Genomic DNA, 23,472 nt, shown 5'->3' with positions numbered 1-23,472 from the left:
AACAGTCGCAATTTTAGAAGAAAACCGTGAAATGTCGGCAATATTATAATAATAATCGGAATTTTACCTGGCAAGATGATGACAAAAATCATCTTTTTACTTGAAAAAATGTCACTAGTTTAAAAGCACAACAAAAACAATTGGCAGTATTGTGATAAAAGTCGGAATTTCATATGACAAATGTCACCATTTTGCGTTAAAAAGTAATAATTTTACCAAAAAAAAAAAGTTATAATTTTACGAGAAAATATTGCAATATTACAGAAACAGAAAGAATACGAGAGATTGTTGCCAATTTTATATTAATATGTATACAACTTCGTAAATACAAAAAATCTTGTTGTGAAAAGTGAGTTGGAATTTCACAAGAAAAAGGTCACCATTTAGCAAGAAAAACTTGGAATTTTGTCAGTATTATAATAAAAGTCGTCATTTTACTCAACGCAAGTCAAAATGCTACAAGAAAAACTGAACATGTGTGCGATGTTGTGATAAAAGTTGGAATTTTACTCGATAACAGTCGCAATTTTAGAAGAAAACCGTTAAATGTCGGCAATATTATAATAATAATCGGAATTTTACCTGGCAAGATGATGACAAAAATCATCTTTTTACTTGAAAAAATGTCACTAGTTTAAAAGCACAACAAAAACAATTGGCAGTATTGTGATAAAAGTCGGAATTTCATATGACAAATGTCACCATTTTGCGTTAAAAAGTAATAATTTTACCAAAAAAAAAGCTATAATATTACAGAAACAGAAAGAATACGAGAGATTGTTGCCAATTTTATATTAATAATATGTATACAACTTCGTAAATACAAAAAAGCTTGTTGTGAAAAGTGAGTTGGAATTTCACAAGAAAAATGTCACTATTTCACAAGAAAAACTTGGAATTTTGTCAGTATTATAATAAAAGTCGTAATTTTACTCAACGCAAGTCAAAATGTTACAAGAAAAACTGGAACATGTGTGCGATGTTATGATAAAAGTTGGAATGTTATTCGATAACAGTCGCAATTTTAGAAGAAAACCGTTAAATGTCGGCAATATTATAATAATAATCGGAATTTTACCTGGCAAGATGATGACAAAAATCATCTTTTTCCTTGAAAAAATGTCACTAGTTTAAAAGCACAACAAAAACAATTGGCAGTATTGTGATAAAAGTCGGAATTTCATATGACAAATGTCACCATTTTGCGTTAAAAAGTAATAATTTTACCAAAAAAAAGTTATAATTTTACGAGAAAATATTGCAATATTACAGAAACAGAAAGAATACGAGAGATTGTTGCCAATTTTATATTAATAATATGTATACAACTTTGTAAATACAAAAAAGCTTGTTGTGAAAAATGAGTTGGAATTTCACAAGAAAAAGGTCACTATTTCACAAGAAAAACTTGGAATTTTGTCAGTATTATAATAAAAGTCGTCATTTTACTCAACGCAAGTCAAAATGTTACAAGAAAAACTGGAACATGTGTGCGATGTTATGATAAAAGTTGGAATGTTACTCGATAACAGTCGCAATTTTAGAAGAAAACCGTGAAATGTCGGCAATATTATAATAATAATCGGAATTTTACCTGGCAAGATGATGACAAAAATCATCTATTTACTTGAAAAAATGTCACTAGTTTAAAAGCACAACAAAAACAATTGGCAGTGTTGTGATAAAAGTCGGAATTTCATATGACAAATGTCACCATTTTGCGTTAAAAAGTAATAATTTTACCCCAAAAAAAGTTATAATTTTACGAGAAAATATTGCAATATTACAGAAACAGAAAGAATATGAGAGATTGTTGCCAATTTTATATTAATAATATGTATACAACTTCGTAAATACAAAAAAAGCTTGTTGTGAAAAATGAGTTGGAATTTCACAAGAAAAAGGTCACTATTTCACAAGAAAAAGGTCACTATTTCACAAGAAAAACTTGGAATTTTGTCAGTATTATAATAAAAGTCGTCATTTTACTCAACGCAAGTCAAAATGTTACAAGAAAAACTGAACATGTGTGCGATGTTATGATAAAAGTTGGAATTTTACTCGATAACAGTCGCAATTTTAGAAGAAAACCGTTAAATGTCGGCAATATTATAATAATAATCGGAATTTTACCTGGCAAGATGATGACAAAAATCATCTTTTTACTTGAAAAAATGTCACTAGTTTAAAAGCACAACAAAAACAATTGGCAGTATTGTGATAAAAGTCGGAATTTCATATGACATATGTCACCATTTTGCGTTAGTAATAATTTTACCAAAAAAAGAGTTATAATTTTACGAGAAAATATTGCAATATTACAGAAACAGAAAGAATACGAGAGATTGTTGCCAATTTTATATTAATAATATGTATACAACTTCGTAAATACAAAAAAGCTTGTTGTGAAAAGTGAGTTGGAATTTCACAAGAAAAAGGTCACTATTTCACAAGAAAAACTTGGAATTATGTCAGTATTATAATAAAAGTCGTCATTTTACTCAACGCAAGTCAAAATGTTACAAGAAAAACTGAACATTTGTGCGATGTTATGATAAAAGTTGGAATGTTACTCGATAACAGTCACAATTTTAGAAGAAAACCGTGAAATGTCGGCAATATTATAATAATAATCGGAATTTTACCTGGCAAGATGATGACAAAAATCATCTTTCTACTTGAAAAAATGTCACTAGTTTAAAAGCACAACAAAATAAATTGGAAGTATTGTGATAAAAGTCGGAATTTCACATGACAAATGTCACCATTTTGCGTTAAAAAGTAATAATTTTACCAAAAAAAAGTTATAATTTTACGAGAAAATATTGCAATATTACAGAAACAGAAAGAATACGAGAGATTGTTGCCAATTTTATATTAATAATATGTATACAACTTCGTAAATACAAAAAAGCTTGTTGTGAAAAGTGAGTTGGAATTTCACAAGAAAAAGGTCACTATTTCACAAGAAAACCTTGGAATTTTGTCAGTATTATAATAAAAGTCGTCATTTTACTCAACGCAAGTCAAAATGTTACAAGAAAAACTGGAACATGTGTGCGATGTTATGATAAAAGTTGGAATTTTACTCGATAACAGTCGCAATTTTAGAAGAAAACCGTTAAATGTCGGCAATATTATAATAATAATCGGAATTTTACCTGGCAAGATGGTGACAAAAGTTACAATTTTACTCGAAAAAAATGTCACTAGTTTAAAAGCACAACAAAAACAATTGGCAGTATTGTGATAAAAGTCGGAATTTCATATGACAAATGTCACCATTTTGCGTTAAAAAGTAATAATTTTACCAAAAAAAAAGTTATAATTTTACGAGAAAATATTGCAATATTACAGAAACAGAAAGAATACGAGAGATTGTTGCCAATTTTATATTAATAATATGTATACAACTTCGTAAATACAAAAAAGCTTATTGTGAAAAGTGAGTTGGAATTTCACAAGAAAAAGGTCACTATTTCACAAGAAAAACTTGGAATTTTGTCAGTATTATAATAAAAGTCGTCATTTTACTCAACGCAAGTCAAAATGTTACAAGAAAAACTGAACATGTGTGCGATGTTGTGATAAAAGTTGGAATTTTACTCGATAACAGTCGCAATTTTAGAAGAAAACTGTTAAATGTCGGCAATATTATAATAATAATCGGAATTTTACCTGGCAAGATGATGACAAAAATCATCTTTTTACTTGAAAAAATGTCACTAGTTTAAAAGCACAACAAAAACAATTGGCAGTATTGTGATAAAAGTCGGAATTTCATATGACAAATGTCACCATTTTGCGTTAAAAAGTAATAATTTTACCCCCAAAAAAAGTTATAATTTTACGAGAAAATATTGCAATATTACAGAAACAGAAAGAATACGAGAGATTGTTGCCAATTTTATATTAATAATATGTATACAACTTCGTAAATACAAAAAAGCTTGTTGCGAAAAGTGAGTTGGAATTTCACAAGTAAAAGGTCACTATTTCACAAGAAAAACTTGGAATTTTGTCAGTATTATAATAAAAGTCGTCATTTTACTCAACGCAAGTCAAAATGTTACAAGAAAAACTGAACATGTGTGCGATGTTATGATAAAAATTGGAATTTTACTCGATAACAGTCGCAATTTTAGAAGAAAACCGTTAAATGTCGTTAATATTATAATAATAATCGGAATTTTACCTGGCAAGATGATGACAAAAATCATCTTTTTACTTGAAAAAATGTCACTAGTTTAAAAGCACAACAAAAACAATTGGCAGTATTGTGATACAAGTCGGAATTTCATATGACAAATGTCACCATTTTGCGTTAGTAATAATTTTACCAAAAAAAAAGTAATAATTTTACGAGAAAATATTGCAATATTACAGAAACAGAAAGAATACGAGAGATTGTTGCCAATTTTATATTAATAATATGTATACAACTTCGTAAATACAAAAAAGCTTGTTGTGAAAAATGAGTTGGAATTTCACAAGAAAAAGGTCACTATTTCACAAGAAAAACTTGGAATTTTGTCAGTATTATAATAAAAGTCGTCATTTTACTCAACGCAAGTCAAAATGCTACAAGAAAAACTGAACATATGTGCGATGTTGTGATAAAAGTTGGAATTTTACTCGATAACAGTCGCAATTTTAGAAGAAAACCGTAAAATGTCGGCAATATTATAATAATAATTGGAATTTTACCTGGCAAGATGATGAGAAAAGTTACAATTTTACTCGAAAAAAATGTCACTAGTTTAAAAGCACAACAAAATGAATTGGCAGTATTGTGATAAAAGTCGGAATTTCATATGACAAATGTCACCATTTTGCGTTAAAAAGTAATAATTTTACCCAAAAAAAGTTATAATTTTACGAGAAAATATTGCAATATTACAGAAACAGAAAGAATACGAGAGATTGTTGCCAATTTTATATTAATAATATGTATACAACTTCGCAAATACAAAAAAAGCTTGTTGTGAAAAATGAGTTGGAATTTCACAAGAAAAAGGTCACTATTTCACAAGAAAAACTTGGAATTTTGGCAGTATTGTGATACAAAGTCGTCATTTTACTCAACGCAAGTCAAAATGTTGCAAGAAAAACTGGAACATGTGTGCGATGTTATGATAAAAGTTGGAATGTTACTCGATAACAGTCGCAATTTTAGAAGAAAACCGTGAAATGTTGGCAATATTATAATAATAATCGGAATTTTACCTGGCAAGATGATGACAAAAATCATCTTATTACTTGAAAAAATGTCACTAGTTTAAAAGCACAACAAAAACAATTGGCAGTATTGTGATAAAAGTCGGAATTTCATATGACAAATGTCACAATTTTGCGTTAAAAAGTAATAATTTTACCAAAAAAAAAAAGTTGTAATTTTACGAGAAAATATTGCAATATTACAGAAACAGAAAGAATACGAGAGATTGTTGCCAATTTTATATTAATAATATGTATACAACTTCGTAAATACAAAAAAGCTTGTTGTGAAAAATGAGTTGGAATTTCACAAGAAAAAGGTCACTATTTCACAAGAAAAAGGTCACTATTTCACAAGAAAAACTTGGAATTTTGTCAGTATTATAATAAAAGTCGTCATTTTACTCAACGCAAGTCAAAATGTTACAAGAAAAACTGAACATGTGTGCGATGTTATGATAAAAGTTGGAATGTTACTCGATAACAGTCGCAATTTTAGAAGAAAACCGTGAAATGTCGGCAATATTATAATAATAATCGGAATTTTACCTGGCAAAATGATGACAAAAATCATCTTTTTACTTGAAAAAATGTCACTAGTTTAAAAGCACAACAAAAACAATTGGCAGTATTGTGATAAAAGTCGGAATTTCATATGACAAATGTCACCATTTTGCGTTAAAAAGTAATAATTTTACCAAAAAAAAAGTTACAATTTTACGAGAAAATATTGCAATATTACAGAAACAGAAAGAAAACGAGAGATTGTTGCCAATTTTATATTAATAATATGTATACAACTTCGTAAATACAAAAAAAGCTTGTTGTGAAAAATGAGTTGGAATTTCACAAGAAAAAGGTCACTATTTCACAAGAAAAACTTGGAATTTTGTCAGTATTATAATAAAAGTCGTTATTTTACTCAACGCAAGTCAAAATGTTACAAGAAAAACTGGAACATGTGTGCGATGTTATGATAAAAGTTGGAATGTTACTCGATAACAGTCGCAATTTTAGAAGAAAACCGTGAAATGTCGGCAATATTATAATAATAATCGGAATTTTACCTGGCAAGATGATGACAAAAATCATCTTTTTACTTGAAAAAATGTCACTAGTTTAAAAGCACAACAAAAACAATTGGCAGTATTGTGATAAAAGTCGGAATTTCATATGACAAATGTCACCATTTTGCGTTAAAAAGTAATAATTTTACCAAAAAAAAAAAGTTGTAATTTTACGAGAAAATATTGCAATATTACAGAAACAGAAAGAATACGAGAGATTGTTGCCAATTTTATATTAATAATATGTATACAACTTCGTAAATACAAAAAAAGCTTGTTGTGAAAAATGAGTTGGAATTTCACAAGAAAAAGGTCACTATTTCACAAGAAAAACTTGGAATTTTGGCAGTATTGTGATAAAAGTCGTCATTTTACTCAACGCAAGTCAAAATGTTACAAGAAAAACTGGAACATGTGTGCGATGTTATGATAAAAGTTGGAATGTTACTCGATAACAGTCGCAATTTTAGAAGAAAACCGTTAAATGTCGGCAATATTATAATAATAATCGGAATTTTACCTGGCAAGATGATGACAAAAGTTACAATTTTACTCAAAAAAAATGTCACTAGTTTAAAAGCACAACAAAAACAATTGGCAGTATTGTGATAAAAGTCGGAATTTCATATGACAAATGTCACCATTTTGCGTTAAAAAGTAATAATTTTACCAAAAAAAAAGTTATAATTTTACGAGAAAATATTGCAATATTACAGAAACAGAAAGAATACGAGAGATTGTTGCCAATTTTATATTAATAATATGTATACAACTTCGTAAATACAAAAAAGCTTATTGTGAAAAGTGAGTTGGAATTTCACAAGAAAAAGGTCACTATTTCACAAGAAAAACTTGGAATTTTGTCAGTATTATAATAAAAGTCGTCATTTTACTCAACGCAAGTCAAAATGTTACAAGAAAAACTGAACATGTGTGCGATGTTGTGATAAAAGTTGGAATTTTACTCGATAACAGTCGCAATTTTAGAAGAAAACCGTTAAATGTCGGCAATATTATAATAATAATCGGAATTTTACCTGGCAAGATGATGACAAAAATCATCTTTTTACTTGAAAAAATGTCACTAGTTTAAAAGCACAACAAAAACAATTGGCAGTATTGTGATAAAAGTCGGAATTTCATATGACAAATGTCACCATTTTGCGTTAAAAAGTAATAATTTTACCCCAAAAAAAAGTTATAATTTTACGAGAAAATATTGCAATATTACAGAAACAGAAAGAATACGAGAGATTGTTGCCAATTTTATATTAATAATATGTATACAACTTCGTAAATACAAAAAAGCTTGTTGCGAAAAGTGAGTTGGAATTTCACAAGAAAAAGGTCACTATTTCACAAGAAAAACTTGGAATTTTGTCAGTATTATAATAAAAGTCGTCATTTTACTCAACGCAAGTCAAAATGTTACAAGAAAAACTGAACATGTGTGCGATGTTATGATAAAAATTGGAATTTTACTCGATAACAGTCGCAATTTTAGAAGAAAACCGTTAAATGTCGTTAATATTATAATAATAATCGGAATTTTACCTGGCAAGATGATGACAAAAATCATCTTTTTACTTGAAAAAATGTCACTAGTTTAAAAGCACAACAAAAACAATTGGCAGTATTGTGATACAAGTCGGAATTTCATATGACAAATGTCACCATTTTGCGTTAGTAATAATTTTACCAAAAAAAAAGTAATAATTTTACGAGAAAATATTGCAATATTACAGAAACAGAAAGAATACGAGAGATTGTTGCCAATTTTATATTAATAATATGTATACAACTTCGTAAATACAAAAAAGCTTGTTGTGAAAAATGAGTTGGAATTTCACAAGAAAAAGGTCACTATTTCACAAGAAAAACTTGGAATTTTGTCAGTATTATAATAAAAGTCGTCATTTTACTCAACGCAAGTCAAAATGCTACAAGAAAAACTGAACATATGTGCGATGTTGTGATAAAAGTTGGAATTTTACTCGATAACAGTCGCAATTTTAGAAGAAAACCGTAAAATGTCGGCAATATTATAATAATAATTGGAATTTTACCTGGCAAGATGATGAGAAAAGTTACAATTTTACTCGAAAAAAATGTCACTAGTTTAAAAGCACAACAAAATGAATTGGCAGTATTGTGATAAAAGTCGGAATTTCATATGACAAATGTCACCATTTTGCGTTAAAAAGTAATAATTTTACCCAAAAAAAGTTATAATTTTACGAGAAAATATTGCAATATTACAGAAACAGAAAGAATACGAGAGATTGTTGCCAATTTTATATTAATAATATGTATACAACTTCGCAAATACAAAAAAAGCTTGTTGTGAAAAATGAGTTGGAATTTCACAAGAAAAAGGTCACTATTTCACAAGAAAAACTTGGAATTTTGGCAGTATTGTGATACAAAGTCGTCATTTTACTCAACGCAAGTCAAAATGTTGCAAGAAAAACTGGAACATGTGTGCGATGTTATGATAAAAGTTGGAATGTTACTCGATAACAGTCGCAATTTTAGAAGAAAACCGTGAAATGTTGGCAATATTATAATAATAATCGGAATTTTACCTGGCAAGATGATGACAAAAATCATCTTATTACTTGAAAAAATGTCACTAGTTTAAAAGCACAACAAAAACAATTGGCAGTATTGTGATAAAAGTCGGAATTTCATATGACAAATGTCACAATTTTGCGTTAAAAAGTAATAATTTTACCAAAAAAAAAAAGTTGTAATTTTACGAGAAAATATTGCAATATTACAGAAACAGAAAGAATACGAGAGATTGTTGCCAATTTTATATTAATAATATGTATACAACTTTGTAAATACAAAAAAGCTTGTTGTGAAAAGTGAGTTGGAATTTCACAAGAAAAAGGTCACTATTTCACTAGAAAAACTTGGAATTTTGTCAGTATTATAATAAAAGTCGTCATTTTACTCAACGCAAGTCAAAATGTTACAAGAAAAACTGGAACATGTGTGCGATGTTGTGATAAAAGTTGGAATTTTACTCGACAACAGTCGCAATTTTAGAAGAAAACCGTGAAATGTCGGCAATATTATAATAATAATCGGAATTTTACCTGGCAAGATGATGACAAAAGTTACAATTTTACTCGAAAAAAATGTCACTAGTTTAAAAGCACAACAAAATAAATTGGCAGTATTGTGATAAAAGTCGGAATTTCATATGACAAATGTCACCATTTTGAGTTAAAAAGTAATAATTTTACCAAAAAACAAAAGTTATAATTTTACGAGAAAATATTGCAATATTACAGAAACAGAAAGAATACGAGAGATTGTTGCCAATTTTATATTAATAATATGTATACAACTTCGCAAATACAAAAAAAGCTTGTTGTGAAAAATGAGTTGGAATTTCACAAGAAAAAGGTCACTATTTCACAAGAAAAACTTGGAATTTTGGCAGTATTGTGATACAAAGTCGTCATTTTACTCAACGCAAGTCAAAATGTTGCAAGAAAAACTGGAACATGTGTGCGATGTTATGATAAAAGTTGGAATGTTACTCGATAACAGTCGCAATTTTAGAAGAAAACCGTGAAATGTTGGCAATATTATAATAATAATCGGAATTTTACCTGGCAAGATGATGACAAAAATCATCTTATTACTTGAAAAAATGTCACTAGTTTAAAAGCACAACAAAAACAATTGGCAGTATTGTGATAAAAGTCGGAATTTCATATGACAAATGTCACCATTTTGCGTTAAAAAGTAATAATTTTACCAAAAAAAAAAAGTTGTAATTTTACGAGAAAATATTGCAATATTACAGAAACAGAAAGAATACGAGAGATTGTTGCCAATTTTATATTAATAATATGTATACAACTTCGTAAATACAAAAAAGCTTGTTGTGAAAAATGAGTTGGAATTTCACAAGAAAAAGGTCACTATTTCACAAGAAAAAGGTCACTATTTCACAAGAAAAACTTGGAATTTTGTCAGTATTATAATAAAAGTCGTCATTTTACTCAACGCAAGTCAAAATGTTACAAGAAAAACTGAACATGTGTGCGATGTTATGATAAAAGTTGGAATGTTACTCGATAACAGTCGCAATTTTAGAAGAAAACCGTGAAATGTCGGCAATATTATAATAATAATCGGAATTTTACCTGGCAAAATGATGACAAAAATCATCTTTTTACTTGAAAAAATGTCACTAGTTTAAAAGCACAACAAAAACAATTGGCAGTATTGTGATAAAAGTCGGAATTTCATATGACAAATGTCACCATTTTGCGTTAAAAAGTAATAATTTTACCAAAAAAAAAGTTACAATTTTACGAGAAAATATTGCAATATTACAGAAACAGAAAGAAAACGAGAGATTGTTGCCAATTTTATATTAATAATATGTATACAACTTCGTAAATACAAAAAAAGCTTGTTGTGAAAAATGAGTTGGAATTTCACAAGAAAAAGGTCACTATTTCACAAGAAAAACTTGGAATTTTGTCAGTATTATAATAAAAGTCGTTATTTTACTCAACGCAAGTCAAAATGTTACAAGAAAAACTGGAACATGTGTGCGATGTTATGATAAAAGTTGGAATGTTACTCGATAACAGTCGCAATTTTAGAAGAAAACCGTGAAATGTCGGCAATATTATAATAATAATCGGAATTTTACCTGGCAAGATGATGACAAAAATCATCTTTTTACTTGAAAAAATGTCACTAGTTTAAAAGCACAACAAAAACAATTGGCAGTATTGTGATAAAAGTCGGAATTTCATATGACAAATGTCACCATTTTGCGTTAAAAAGTAATAATTTTACCAAAAAAAAAAAGTTGTAATTTTACGAGAAAATATTGCAATATTACAGAAACAGAAAGAATACGAGAGATTGTTGCCAATTTTATATTAATAATATGTATACAACTTCGTAAATACAAAAAAAGCTTGTTGTGAAAAATGAGTTGGAATTTCACAAGAAAAAGGTCACTATTTCACAAGAAAAACTTGGAATTTTGGCAGTATTGTGATAAAAGTCGTCATTTTACTCAACGCAAGTCAAAATGTTACAAGAAAAACTGGAACATGTGTGCGATGTTATGATAAAAGTTGGAATGTTACTCGATAACAGTCGCAATTTTAGAAGAAAACCGTTAAATGTCGGCAATATTATAATAATAATCGGAATTTTACCTGGCAAGATGATGACAAAAGTTACAATTTTACTCAAAAAAAATGTCACTAGTTTAAAAGCACAACAAAAACAATTGGCAGTATTGTGATAAAAGTCGGAATTTCATATGACAAATGTCACCATTTTGCGTTAAAAAGTAATAATTTTACCAAAAAAAAAGTTATAATTTTACGAGAAAATATTGCAATATTACAGAAACAGAAAGAATACGAGAGATTGTTGCCAATTTTATATTAATAATATGTATACAACTTCGTAAATACAAAAAAGCTTATTGTGAAAAGTGAGTTGGAATTTCACAAGAAAAAGGTCACTATTTCACAAGAAAAACTTGGAATTTTGTCAGTATTATAATAAAAGTCGTCATTTTACTCAACGCAAGTCAAAATGTTACAAGAAAAACTGAACATGTGTGCGATGTTGTGATAAAAGTTGGAATTTTACTCGATAACAGTCGCAATTTTAGAAGAAAACCGTTAAATGTCGGCAATATTATAATAATAATCGGAATTTTACCTGGCAAGATGATGACAAAAATCATCTTTTTACTTGAAAAAATGTCACTAGTTTAAAAGCACAACAAAAACAATTGGCAGTATTGTGATAAAAGTCGGAATTTCATATGACAAATGTCACCATTTTGCGTTAAAAAGTAATAATTTTACCCCAAAAAAAAGTTATAATTTTACGAGAAAATATTGCAATATTACAGAAACAGAAAGAATACGAGAGATTGTTGCCAATTTTATATTAATAATATGTATACAACTTCGTAAATACAAAAAAGCTTGTTGCGAAAAGTGAGTTGGAATTTCACAAGAAAAAGGTCACTATTTCACAAGAAAAACTTGGAATTTTGTCAGTATTATAATAAAAGTCATCATTTTACTCAACGCAAGTCAAAATGTTACAAGAAAAACTGAACATGTGTGCGATGTTATGATAAAAATTGGAATTTTACTCGATAACAGTCGCAATTTTAGAAGAAAACCGTTAAATGTCGTTAATATTATAATAATAATCGGAATTTTACCTGGCAAGATGATGACAAAAATCATCTTTTTACTTGAAAAAATGTCACTAGTTTAAAAGCACAACAAAAACAATTGGCAGTATTGTGATACAAGTCGGAATTTCATATGACAAATGTCACCATTTTGCGTTAGTAATAATTTTACCAAAAAAAAAGTAATAATTTTACGAGAAAATATTGCAATATTACAGAAACAGAAAGAATACGAGAGATTGTTGCCAATTTTATATTAATAATATGTATACAACTTCGTAAATACAAAAAAGCTTGTTGTGAAAAATGAGTTGGAATTTCACAAGAAAAAGGTCACTATTTCACAAGAAAAACTTGGAATTTTGTCAGTATTATAATAAAAGTCGTCATTTTACTCAACGCAAGTCAAAATGCTACAAGAAAAACTGAACATATGTGCGATGTTGTGATAAAAGTTGGAATTTTACTCGATAACAGTCGCAATTTTAGAAGAAAACCGTAAAATGTCGGCAATATTATAATAATAATTGGAATTTTACCTGGCAAGATGATGAGAAAAGTTACAATTTTACTCGAAAAAAATGTCACTAGTTTAAAAGCACAACAAAATGAATTGGCAGTATTGTGATAAAAGTCGGAATTTCATATGACAAATGTCACCATTTTGCGTTAAAAAGTAATAATTTTACCCAAAAAAAGTTATAATTTTACGAGAAAATATTGCAATATTACAGAAACAGAAAGAATACGAGAGATTGTTGCCAATTTTATATTAATAATATGTATACAACTTCGCAAATACAAAAAAAGCTTGTTGTGAAAAATGAGTTGGAATTTCACAAGAAAAAGGTCACTATTTCACAAGAAAAACTTGGAATTTTGGCAGTATTGTGATACAAAGTCGTCATTTTACTCAACGCAAGTCAAAATGTTGCAAGAAAAACTGGAACATGTGTGCGATGTTATGATAAAAGTTGGAATGTTACTCGATAACAGTCGCAATTTTAGAAGAAAACCGTGAAATGTTGGCAATATTATAATAATAATCGGAATTTTACCTGGCAAGATGATGACAAAAATCATCTTATTACTTGAAAAAATGTCACTAGTTTAAAAGCACAACAAAAACAATTGGCAGTATTGTGATAAAAGTCGGAATTTCATATGACAAATGTCACCATTTTGCGTTAAAAAGTAATAATTTTACCAAAAAAAAAAAGTTGTAATTTTACGAGAAAATATTGCAATATTACAGAAACAGAAAGAATACGAGAGATTGTTGCCAATTTTATATTAATAATATGTATACAACTTTGTAAATACAAAAAAGCTTGTTGTGAAAAGTGAGTTGGAATTTCACAAGAAAAAGGTCACTATTTCACTAGAAAAACTTGGAATTTTGTCAGTATTATAATAAAAGTCGTCATTTTACTCAACGCAAGTCAAAATGTTACAAGAAAAACTGGAACATGTGTGCGATGTTGTGATAAAAGTTGGAATTTTACTCGACAACAGTCGCAATTTTAGAAGAAAACCGTGAAATGTCGGCAATATTATAATAATAATCGGAATTTTACCTGGCAAGATGATGACAAAAGTTACAATTTTACTCGAAAAAAATGTCACTAGTTTAAAAGCACAACAAAATAAATTTGCAGTATTGTGATAAAAGTCGGAATTTCATATGACAAATGTCACCATTTTGAGTTAAAAAGTAATAATTTTACCAAAAAACAAAAGTTATAATTTTACGAGAAAATATTGCAATATTACAGAAACAGAAAGAATACGAGAGATTGTTGCCAATTTTATAAGAAAGACGTCAACACATCGTGAGGAAAAAACACTGGTTTCAGTTCATTTATTTATTTTTTTGGGTCATTGGTTTTTAATCTTCATTATTTACTTCAAGGTCTTACAGTATGTCTCTTTATACCTATTTTTTTTTTTTATTATTAATTTTGGCCAAAGGGGGCGCATTTCAATTTCTAACACACACTTGTTATTTCATATGTTGACCAGAGGGGGAGCACTTTTAAAACCGACACAGTCAATTTGAAAAATCCTTCCTTTTTGGGACCACCCTAATGTTGATAGATTTCACCACCACTTTGAGTACCTTGAAGCTACAACAGCGCTATACAAGTATAACACATTTATCATTTATTTATATTTATTTATTTGTGTATTAATTTTGACCAAAGGGGGCGCATTTCAATGTCTTACACAGACTTAGGGGCGGTATAGCTCGGTTAGGTGGAGCGGCCGTGCCAGCAACTTGAAGGTTCCAGGTTCGATCCCCGCTTCTGCCATCCTAGTCTTTGGGCAAGACACTTTACCCACCTGCTCCCAGTGCCACCCACACTGCTTTAAATGTAACTTAGATATTGGCTTTCACTATGTAAAGCGCTTTGAGTCACTAGAGAAAAGCGCTATATAATTCGCTTCACTTCACTTGTTATTTCATATGTTGAACAGAGGGGGGAGCATTTTTAAAAGCGACACACAGTCAATTTGAAAAATCCCTCCTTTTTGGGACCACCATAATTTTGATAGATTTCACCACCAGGGGTGCAAATGAGATCTGTATTTTTTGTTTTAGTAATGTGCTTAAGGCCGATGACAAAGGAGTCAGGGACCACCGATGGCCCCTGTGCCGCACTTTGGGCAACCCAGCTGTAGAAGATAACTGTTAATGGCCACTATAGTCTTAGTAGTGTCGTGTATTTGTTCATCCTATGGGATGTGGGTTGTCAAACGGCGTGGCGCAGTTGGGAGAGTGGCAATGCCAGCAAGCTGAGGGTTCCTGGTTTAATCCCCACCTTCTACCAACCTCGTCACGTCTGTTGTGTCCTTAAGCAAGACCCTTCAGCCTTGCTCCTGATGGGTCGTGGTTAGGAACCTTGCATGGAAGCTCCCACCTTCAGTGTGTGAATGAATGGGTGAATGTGGAAATAGTGTCAAAGCCCTTTGAGTACCTTGAAGGTAGAAAAGCCCTATACAAGTATAATTGTGGACCAGCTCTATACTCTCGGCAGGGTCCTTGAGGGTGCATGGGAGTTTCCCCAACCAGTCTACATGTGCTTTGTGGACTTGGAGAAGGCATTCGACCGTGTACCCCGGGAAGTCCTGTGGGGAGTGCTCAGAGAGAACGGGGTATCGGACTGTCTGATTGTGGCGGTCCGCTCCCTGTATGATCAGTGTCAGAGCTTGGTCCGCATTGCCGGCAGTAAGTCGGACCCGTTTCCAGTGAGGGTTGGACTCCGCCAAGGCTGCCCTTTGTCACCCATTCTGTTCATAACTTTTATGGACAGAATTTCTAGGCGCAGTCAAGGCGTTGAGGGGATCCGGTTTGGTGGCTGCAGGATTAGGTCTCTGCTTTTTGCAGATGATGTGGTCCTGATGGCTTCATCTGGCCAGGATCTTCAGCTCTCGCTGGATCGGTTCGCAGCCGAGTGTGAAGCGACCGGGATGAGAATCAGCACCTCCAAGTCCGAGTCCATGGTTCTTGCCCGGAAAAGGGTGGAGTGCCATCTTCGGGTTGGGGAGGAGACCCTACCCCAAATGGAGGAGTTCAAGTACCTCGGAGTCTTGCTCACGAGTGAGGGCGGATCGGTGCGGCATCTTCAGTAATGCGGACGCTGTATCGATCCGTTGTGGTGAAGAAGGAGCTGAGCCGGAAGGCAAAGCTCTCAATTTACCGGTCGATCAACGTTCCCATCCTCACTTATGGTCATGAGCTTTGGGTTATGATTGAAAGGACAAGATTATGGGTATAAGCGGCCCAGATGACTTTCCTCCGCCGGGTGGGGGGTCTCTCCCTTAGAGATAGGGTGAGAAGCTCTGTCATCCGGAAGGAGCTCAAATTAAAGCCTCTGCTCCTCCACATGGAGAGGAGCCAGATGAGGTGGTTCGGGCATCTGGTCAAGATGCCACCCAAATGCCTCCCTAGGGAGGTGTTTAGGGCACGTCGACTGGTAGGAGGCCACGGGGAAGACCCAGGACATTTTGGGAAGACTATGTCTCCCGGCTGGCCTGGGAACGCCTCGGGATCCCCCGGGAAGAGCTGGACGAAGTGGCTGGGGAGAGGAAAGTCTGGGCTTCCCTGCTTAGGCTGCTGCTCCCGCAACCCGACCTCGGATAAGCGGAAGAAGATGGATGGATGGAAGTATAACCCATTACGTCAGCCCCGGAAGTCGTAAAATCAGCTGTTTTTTCGGGGATGAATAGGGAAGTCCTTATTTAGCTGCCGTCTTGCTTTAGATAGTGTTGCGTTTTGGACCAGTTGTTCCTCCCAGGGAATTCAAGTCACAAGTCGCTCCCAAGCTCTTTCCGACACTTAAAGCTGAGTTGAAAAAACCCACCAGAGACAGAATAGGTATTTTGTAATATATTGGCAAAGCTTTGCAGATATATTTTTTGAGACCAGTCCAGCATAGAAACATTCTATCGCGCTGCCAAAATGGTCTGTCTTCCCAATCCCAAAACCCTCTCTCCTCTCCCCTCTCTCTAGTCAAAATACATGCTAGTCAAAACACATTCCAAAGCCTCAAGGTTAACACACACAGTTTACTTGCAGACAAAGCAGCAAGAGAAGAAATGGAAAACACGAGTTTTCAAATATGACTATGAAATGCGGCTGCTAGACTTTTGACAAGAACAAGAAAGTTTGATCATATTACGCCTATACTGGCTCACCTGCACTGGCTTCCTGTGCACTTAAGATGTGACTTTAAGGTTTTACTACTTACGTATAAAATACTACACGGTCTAGCTCCGTCCTATCTTGTCGACTGCATTGTACCATATGTCCCGGCAAGAAATTTGCCTTCAAAGAACTCCGGCTTATTAGTGATTCCCAGAGCCCCAAAAAAAGTCTGCGGGCTATAGAGCGTTTTCTATTCGGGCTCCAGTACTATGGAATGCCCTCCCAATTAGAGATGCTACCTCAGTAGAAACATTTAAGTCCCATCTTAAAACTCATTTGTATACTCTAGCCTTTAAATAGACCCCCTGTTAGACCAGTTGATCTGCCGTTTCTTTTCTTTTCTCCTCTGCTCCCCTTTTCCTTGAGGGGGGACGGGGGGGGCACAGGTCCGGTGGCCATGGATGAAGTGCTGGCTGTCCAGAGTCGGGACCCGGGGTGGACCGCTCGCCTGTGCATCGGCTGGGAACATCTCTGCGCTGCTGACCCGTCTCCGCTCGGGATGGTGTCCTGCTGGCCCCACTATGGACTGGACTCTTACTATTATGTTGGATCCACTATGGACTGGACTCTCACAATATTATGTCAGACCCACTCGACATCCATTGCTTTCGGTCTCCCCTAGAGGGGGGGGGGGGGGGGGGGGGGGGGGGGGGTTACCCACATATGCGGTCCTCTCCAAGGTTTCTCATAGTCATTCACATCGACGTCCCACTGGGGTGAGTTTTTCCTTGCCCTTATGTGGGCTTTGTACCGAGGATGTCGTTGTGGCTTGTGCAGCCCTTTGAGACACTTGTGATTTAGGGCTGTATAAATAAAGATTGATTGATTGAAATAAAAGAAGTACAACTTAAATTCGGATATACAGGTAAAAGCCAGTAAATTAGAATATTTTGAAAAACTTGATTTATTTCAGTAATTGCATTCAAAAGGTGTAACTTGTACATTATATTTATTCATTGCACACAGACTGATGCATTCAAATGTTTATTTCATTTAATTTTGATGATTTGAAGTGGCAACAAATGAAAATCCAAAATTCCGTGTGTCACAAAATTAGAATATTACTTAAGGCTAATACAAAAAAGGGATTTTTAGAAATGTTGGCCAACTGAAAAGTATGAAAATGAACAATATGAGCATGTACAATACTCAATACTTGGTTGGAGCTCCTTTTGCCTCAATTACTGCGTTAATGCGGCGTGGCATGGAGTCCATGAGTTTCTGGCACTGCTCAGGTGTTATGAGAGCCCAGGTTGCTCTGATAGTGGCCTTCAACTCTTCTGCGTTTTTGGCTCTGGCATTCTGCATCTTCCTTTTCACAATACCCCACAGATTTTCTATGGGGCTAAGGTCAGGGGAGTTGGCGGGCCAATTTAGAACAGAAATACCATGGTCCGTAAACCAGGCACGGGTAGATTTTGCGCTGTGTGCAGGCGCCAAGTCCTGTTGGAACTTGAAATCTCCATCTCCATAGAGCAGGTCAGCAGCAGGAAGCATGAAGTGCTCTAAAACTTGCTGGTAGACGGCTGCGTTGACCCTGGATCTCAGGAAACAGAGTGGACCGACACCAGCAGATGACATGGCACCCCAAACCATCACCCAACCATGCAAATTTTGCATTTCCTTTGGAAATCGAGGTCCCAGAGTCTGGAGGAAGACAGGAGAGGCACAGGATCCACGTTGCCTGAAGTCTAGTGTAAAGTTTCCACCATCAGTGATGGTTTGTGGTGCCATGTCATCTGCTGGTGTCGGTCCACTCTGTTTCCTGAGATCCAGGGTCAACGCAGCCGTCTACCAGCAAGTTTTAGAGCACTTCATGCTTCCTGCTGCTGACCTGCTCTATGGAGATGGAGATTTCAAGTTCCAACAGGACTTGGCGCCTGCACACAGCGCAAAATCTACCCGTGCCTGGTTTACGGACCATGGTATTTCTGTTCCAAATTGGCCCGCCAACTCCCCTGACCTTAGCCCCATAGAAAATCTGTGGGGTATTGTGAAAAGGAAGATGCAGAATGCCAGACCCAAAAACGCAGAAGAGTTGAAGGCCACTATCAGAGCAACCTGGGCTCTCATAACACCTGAGCAGTGCCAGAAACTCATCGACTCCATGCCACGCCGCATTAACGCAGTAATTGAGGCAAAAGGAGCTCCAACCAAGTATTGAGTATTGTACATGCGCATATTTTTCATTTTCATACTTTTCAGTTGGCCAACATTTCTAAAAATCCCTTTTTTGTATTAGCCTTAAGTAATATTCTAATTTTGTGACACACGGAATTTTGGATTTTCATTTGTTGCCACTTCAAATCATCAAAATTAAATGAAATAAACATTTGAATGCATCAGTCTGTGTGCAATGAATAAATATAATGTACAAGTTACACCTTTTGAATGCAATTACTGAAATAAATCAAGTTTTTCAAAATATTCTAATTTACTGGCTTTTACCTGTATGTAAATATATTCCTCCGACAATAGATAGATAGTACTTTATTGATTCCTTTACCATATATTTCTTCCTTTGCACCTTAAATCAACCAAAAAAAAACCTGACTTTGGAGCAATGTTCACGGACTCTAGTATTTGGCTCTCTTTTAGATGCAATGGTTTTTCCGTATTCGGACCATGATTTCGGTCCTAACTTGTCCACACCTCCTCATATGGAAGGTATTTTTCCCTTCTTGATGTCTCAAGAAGGGTAGAAATACAAGAACACACACACACACACACACACGCCATTCCACCATCATTCTCCTCACGGGGCTTCCATGAATAAATGATGACAGCGTGATACGTCAGTGGGAGTAAAAGAAGAAACTCGCTGCACCATGTCCACGTTCTACTGCTCCCCCTCGCCCCCGCCCCGCTCTGTGCTCACCTCCAGGCTGTATTTCACTCTTTACTTACATGGTGGAGGGCGATCATCGCCAGCCCCCTCAGCCCTGGCTCGTGTCACACATGCAGCGGTCGGGGGAATGGCTCTCACGTCTGGTGACGAGGGAAAGGCTCTCACGTCCGGTGATGACGAGGGAAAGACTCTCAAGTCGTGATGGTGGTCTTCGTCACTTATGTGAATATTTGGCGTTGCTATCACTTTTCTCTGTTTCTTAGCCGAGCCACGGTGAGGACCGGGAGAGTCAGCATTCACACACATTCCTCCACTAATCAGTATTCTCCTTTTCTCCTCTTCCATCCCCGCTCTGCCACCTGCTACCACACTTCCAGATGTGCACGCTCAAAAGTGCAACATTGCCCAGGGTTCCTCCACGTGGAGCTCGTCAGCAGGGTGTCACCTCATCCAACATTGGCTACACTTACATAGTTTCCCCCGGGTCACGTCTCACAGCTTGTTGCTAGGCAGAATTCGGGGCCTGCTCACGTGCCACAGAGCTCAATGGAAAAAAAACTGAATGAACGTCTCTACTGGGTTAACTTCCGGGTCTCGTATAGTCATTGTGGTAAAGGCTTTCTTCAGAGGGACAATTTTTTAAAAATTCATTAAAATGATGCATGCGGGCAATAACCTGTGATTAATCAAAAATTCAACATAGTGGATCTAACATAATAGTGTGAGAGTCCAGTCCATAGTAGATCTAAAATAATAGTGAGAGTCCAGTCCATAGTGGATTTAACATAATAGTGTGAGAGTCCAGTCCATAGTGGATCTAACATAATAGTGAGAGTCCAGTCCATAGTGGATCTAACATAATAGTGTGAGAGTCCAGTCCATAGTGGATCTAACATAATAGTGTGAGAGTCCAGTCCATAGTGGATCTAATATAATGGTGAATGTCCAGTCCATAGTGGATTTAACATAATAGTGTGAGAGTCCAGTCCATAGTGGATCTAACATAATAGTGAGAGTCCAGTCCATAGTGGATCTAACATAATAGTGTGAGAGTCCAGTCCATAGTGGATCTAACATAATAGTGTGAGAGTCCAGTCCATAGTGGATCTAATATAATGGTGAATGTCCAGTTCATAGTGGATCTAACATAATAGTGTGAGAGTTCAGTCCATAGTGGATCTAACATAATAGTGTGAGAGTCAAGTCCATAGTGGATCTAACATAATAGTAAGAGTCCAGTCCATAGTGGATCTAACATAATAGTGTGAGAGTCCAGTCCATAGTGGATCTAACATAATAGTGTGAGAGTCCAGTCCATAGTGGATCTAACATAATAGTGTGAGAGGCCAGTCCATAGTATATCTAACATAATAGTGTGAGAGTCCAGTCCATAGTGGATCTAACATAATAGTGTGAGAGTCCAGTCCATAGTGGATCTAACATAATAGTGAGAGTCCAGTCCATAGTGGATCTAGTTAATAGTGTGACAGTCCAGTTCATAGTGGATCTAACATAATAGTGTGAGAGTCCAGTCCGTGGTGGATCTAGTTAATAGTGTGAGAGTCCAGTCCATAGTGGATCTAACATAATAGTGTGAGAGTCCAGTCCATAGTGGATCTAACATAATAGTGAGAGTCCAGTCCATAGTGGATCTAACATAATAGTGTGAGAGTCCAGTCCATAGTGGATCTAACATAATAGTGTGAGAGTCTAGTCCATAGTGGATCCAACAAAATAGTGAGAGTCCAGTCTATAGTGGATCTAACATAATAGTGAGAGTCCAATCCATAGTGGATCTAACATAATAGTGTGAGAGTCCAGTCCATAGTGGATCCAACAAAATAGTGAGAGTCCAGTCTATAGTGGATCTATCATAGTAGTGAGAGTTCAGTCCATAGTGGATCTATCATAATAGTGAGAGTCCAGTCAATAGTGGATCTAACATAATAGTGAGAGTCAAGTCCATAGTGGATCTAACATAATAGTAAGAGTCCAGTCCATAGTGGATCTAGTTAATAGTGTGAGAGTCCAGTCCATAGTGGATCTAATTAATAGTGTGAGAGTCCAGTCCATAGTGGATCTAACATAATAGTGTGAGAGTCCAGTCCATAGTGGATCTAATTAATAGTGTGAGAGTCCAGTCCATAGTGGATCTAACATAATAGTGTGAGAGTCCAGTCCATAGTGGATCTAACATAATAGTGTGAGGGTCCAGTCCATAGTGGATCTAACATAATAGTGTGAGTCCAGTCCATAGTGGATCTAACATAATAGTGTGAGAGTCCAGTCCATAGTGGATATAACATAATAGTGTGAGAGTCCAGTCCATAGTAAATCTGACATAATAGTGTGATAGTCCAGTCCATAGTGGATCTAACATAATAGTGTGAGAGTCCAGTCCATAGTGGATCTAACATAATAGTGTGAGAGTCCAGTCCATAGTGGATCTAACATAATAGTGTGAGAGTCCAGTCCATAGTGGATCTAACATAATAGTGTGAGGGTCCAGTCCATAGTGGATCTAACATAATAGTGTGAGTCCAGTCCATAGTGGATCCAACATAATAGTGAGAGTCCAGTCCATAGTGGATCTAACATAATAGTGTGAGAGTCCAGTCCATAGTGGATATAACATAATAGTGTGAGAGTCCAGTCCATAGTTGATCTAACATAATAGTGTGAGAGTCCAGTCCATAGTGGATCTAACATAATAGTGAGACTCCAGTCCATAGTGGATCTAACATAATAGTGAGAGAGTCCAGTCCATAGTGGATCTAGCATGATAGTGTGAGTCCAGTCCATAGTGGATCTAACATAATAGTGTGAGAGTCCAGTCCATAGTGGATCTAACATAATAGTGTGAGGGTCCAGTCCATAGTGTATCTAACATAATAGTGTGAGTCCAGTCCATAGTGGATCTAACATAATAGTGAGAGTCCAGTCCATAGTGGATCTAACATAATAGTGTGAGAGTCCAGTCCATAGTGGATATAACATAATAGTGTGAGAGTCCAGTCCATAGTAAATCTGACATAATAGTGTGATAGTCCAGTCCATAGTGGATCTAACATAATAGTGTGAGAGTCCAGTCCATAGTGGATCTAACATAATAGTGTGAGAGTCCAGTCCATAGTGGATCTAACATAATAGTGTGAGAGTCCAGTCCATAGTGGATCTAACATAATAGTGTGAGAGTCCAGTCCATAGTGGATCTAACATAATAGTGTGAGAGTCCAGTCCATAGTGGATATAACATAATAGTGTGAGAGTCCAGTCCATAGTGGATCTAACATAATAGTGTGAGAGTCCAGTCCATAGTAAATCTGACATAATAGTGTGATAGTCCAGTCCATAGTGGATCTAACATAATAGTGTGAGAGTCCAGTCCATAGTGGATCTAACATAATAGTGTGAGAGTCCA

Source organism: Nerophis lumbriciformis, linkage group LG17 (genome assembly GCF_033978685.3).
Source record: "Nerophis lumbriciformis linkage group LG17, RoL_Nlum_v2.1, whole genome shotgun sequence".
NCBI classification, from domain to species: Eukaryota; Metazoa; Chordata; class Actinopteri; order Syngnathiformes; family Syngnathidae; genus Nerophis; species Nerophis lumbriciformis.
Note: the sequence above shows the minus strand (reverse complement) of the source record.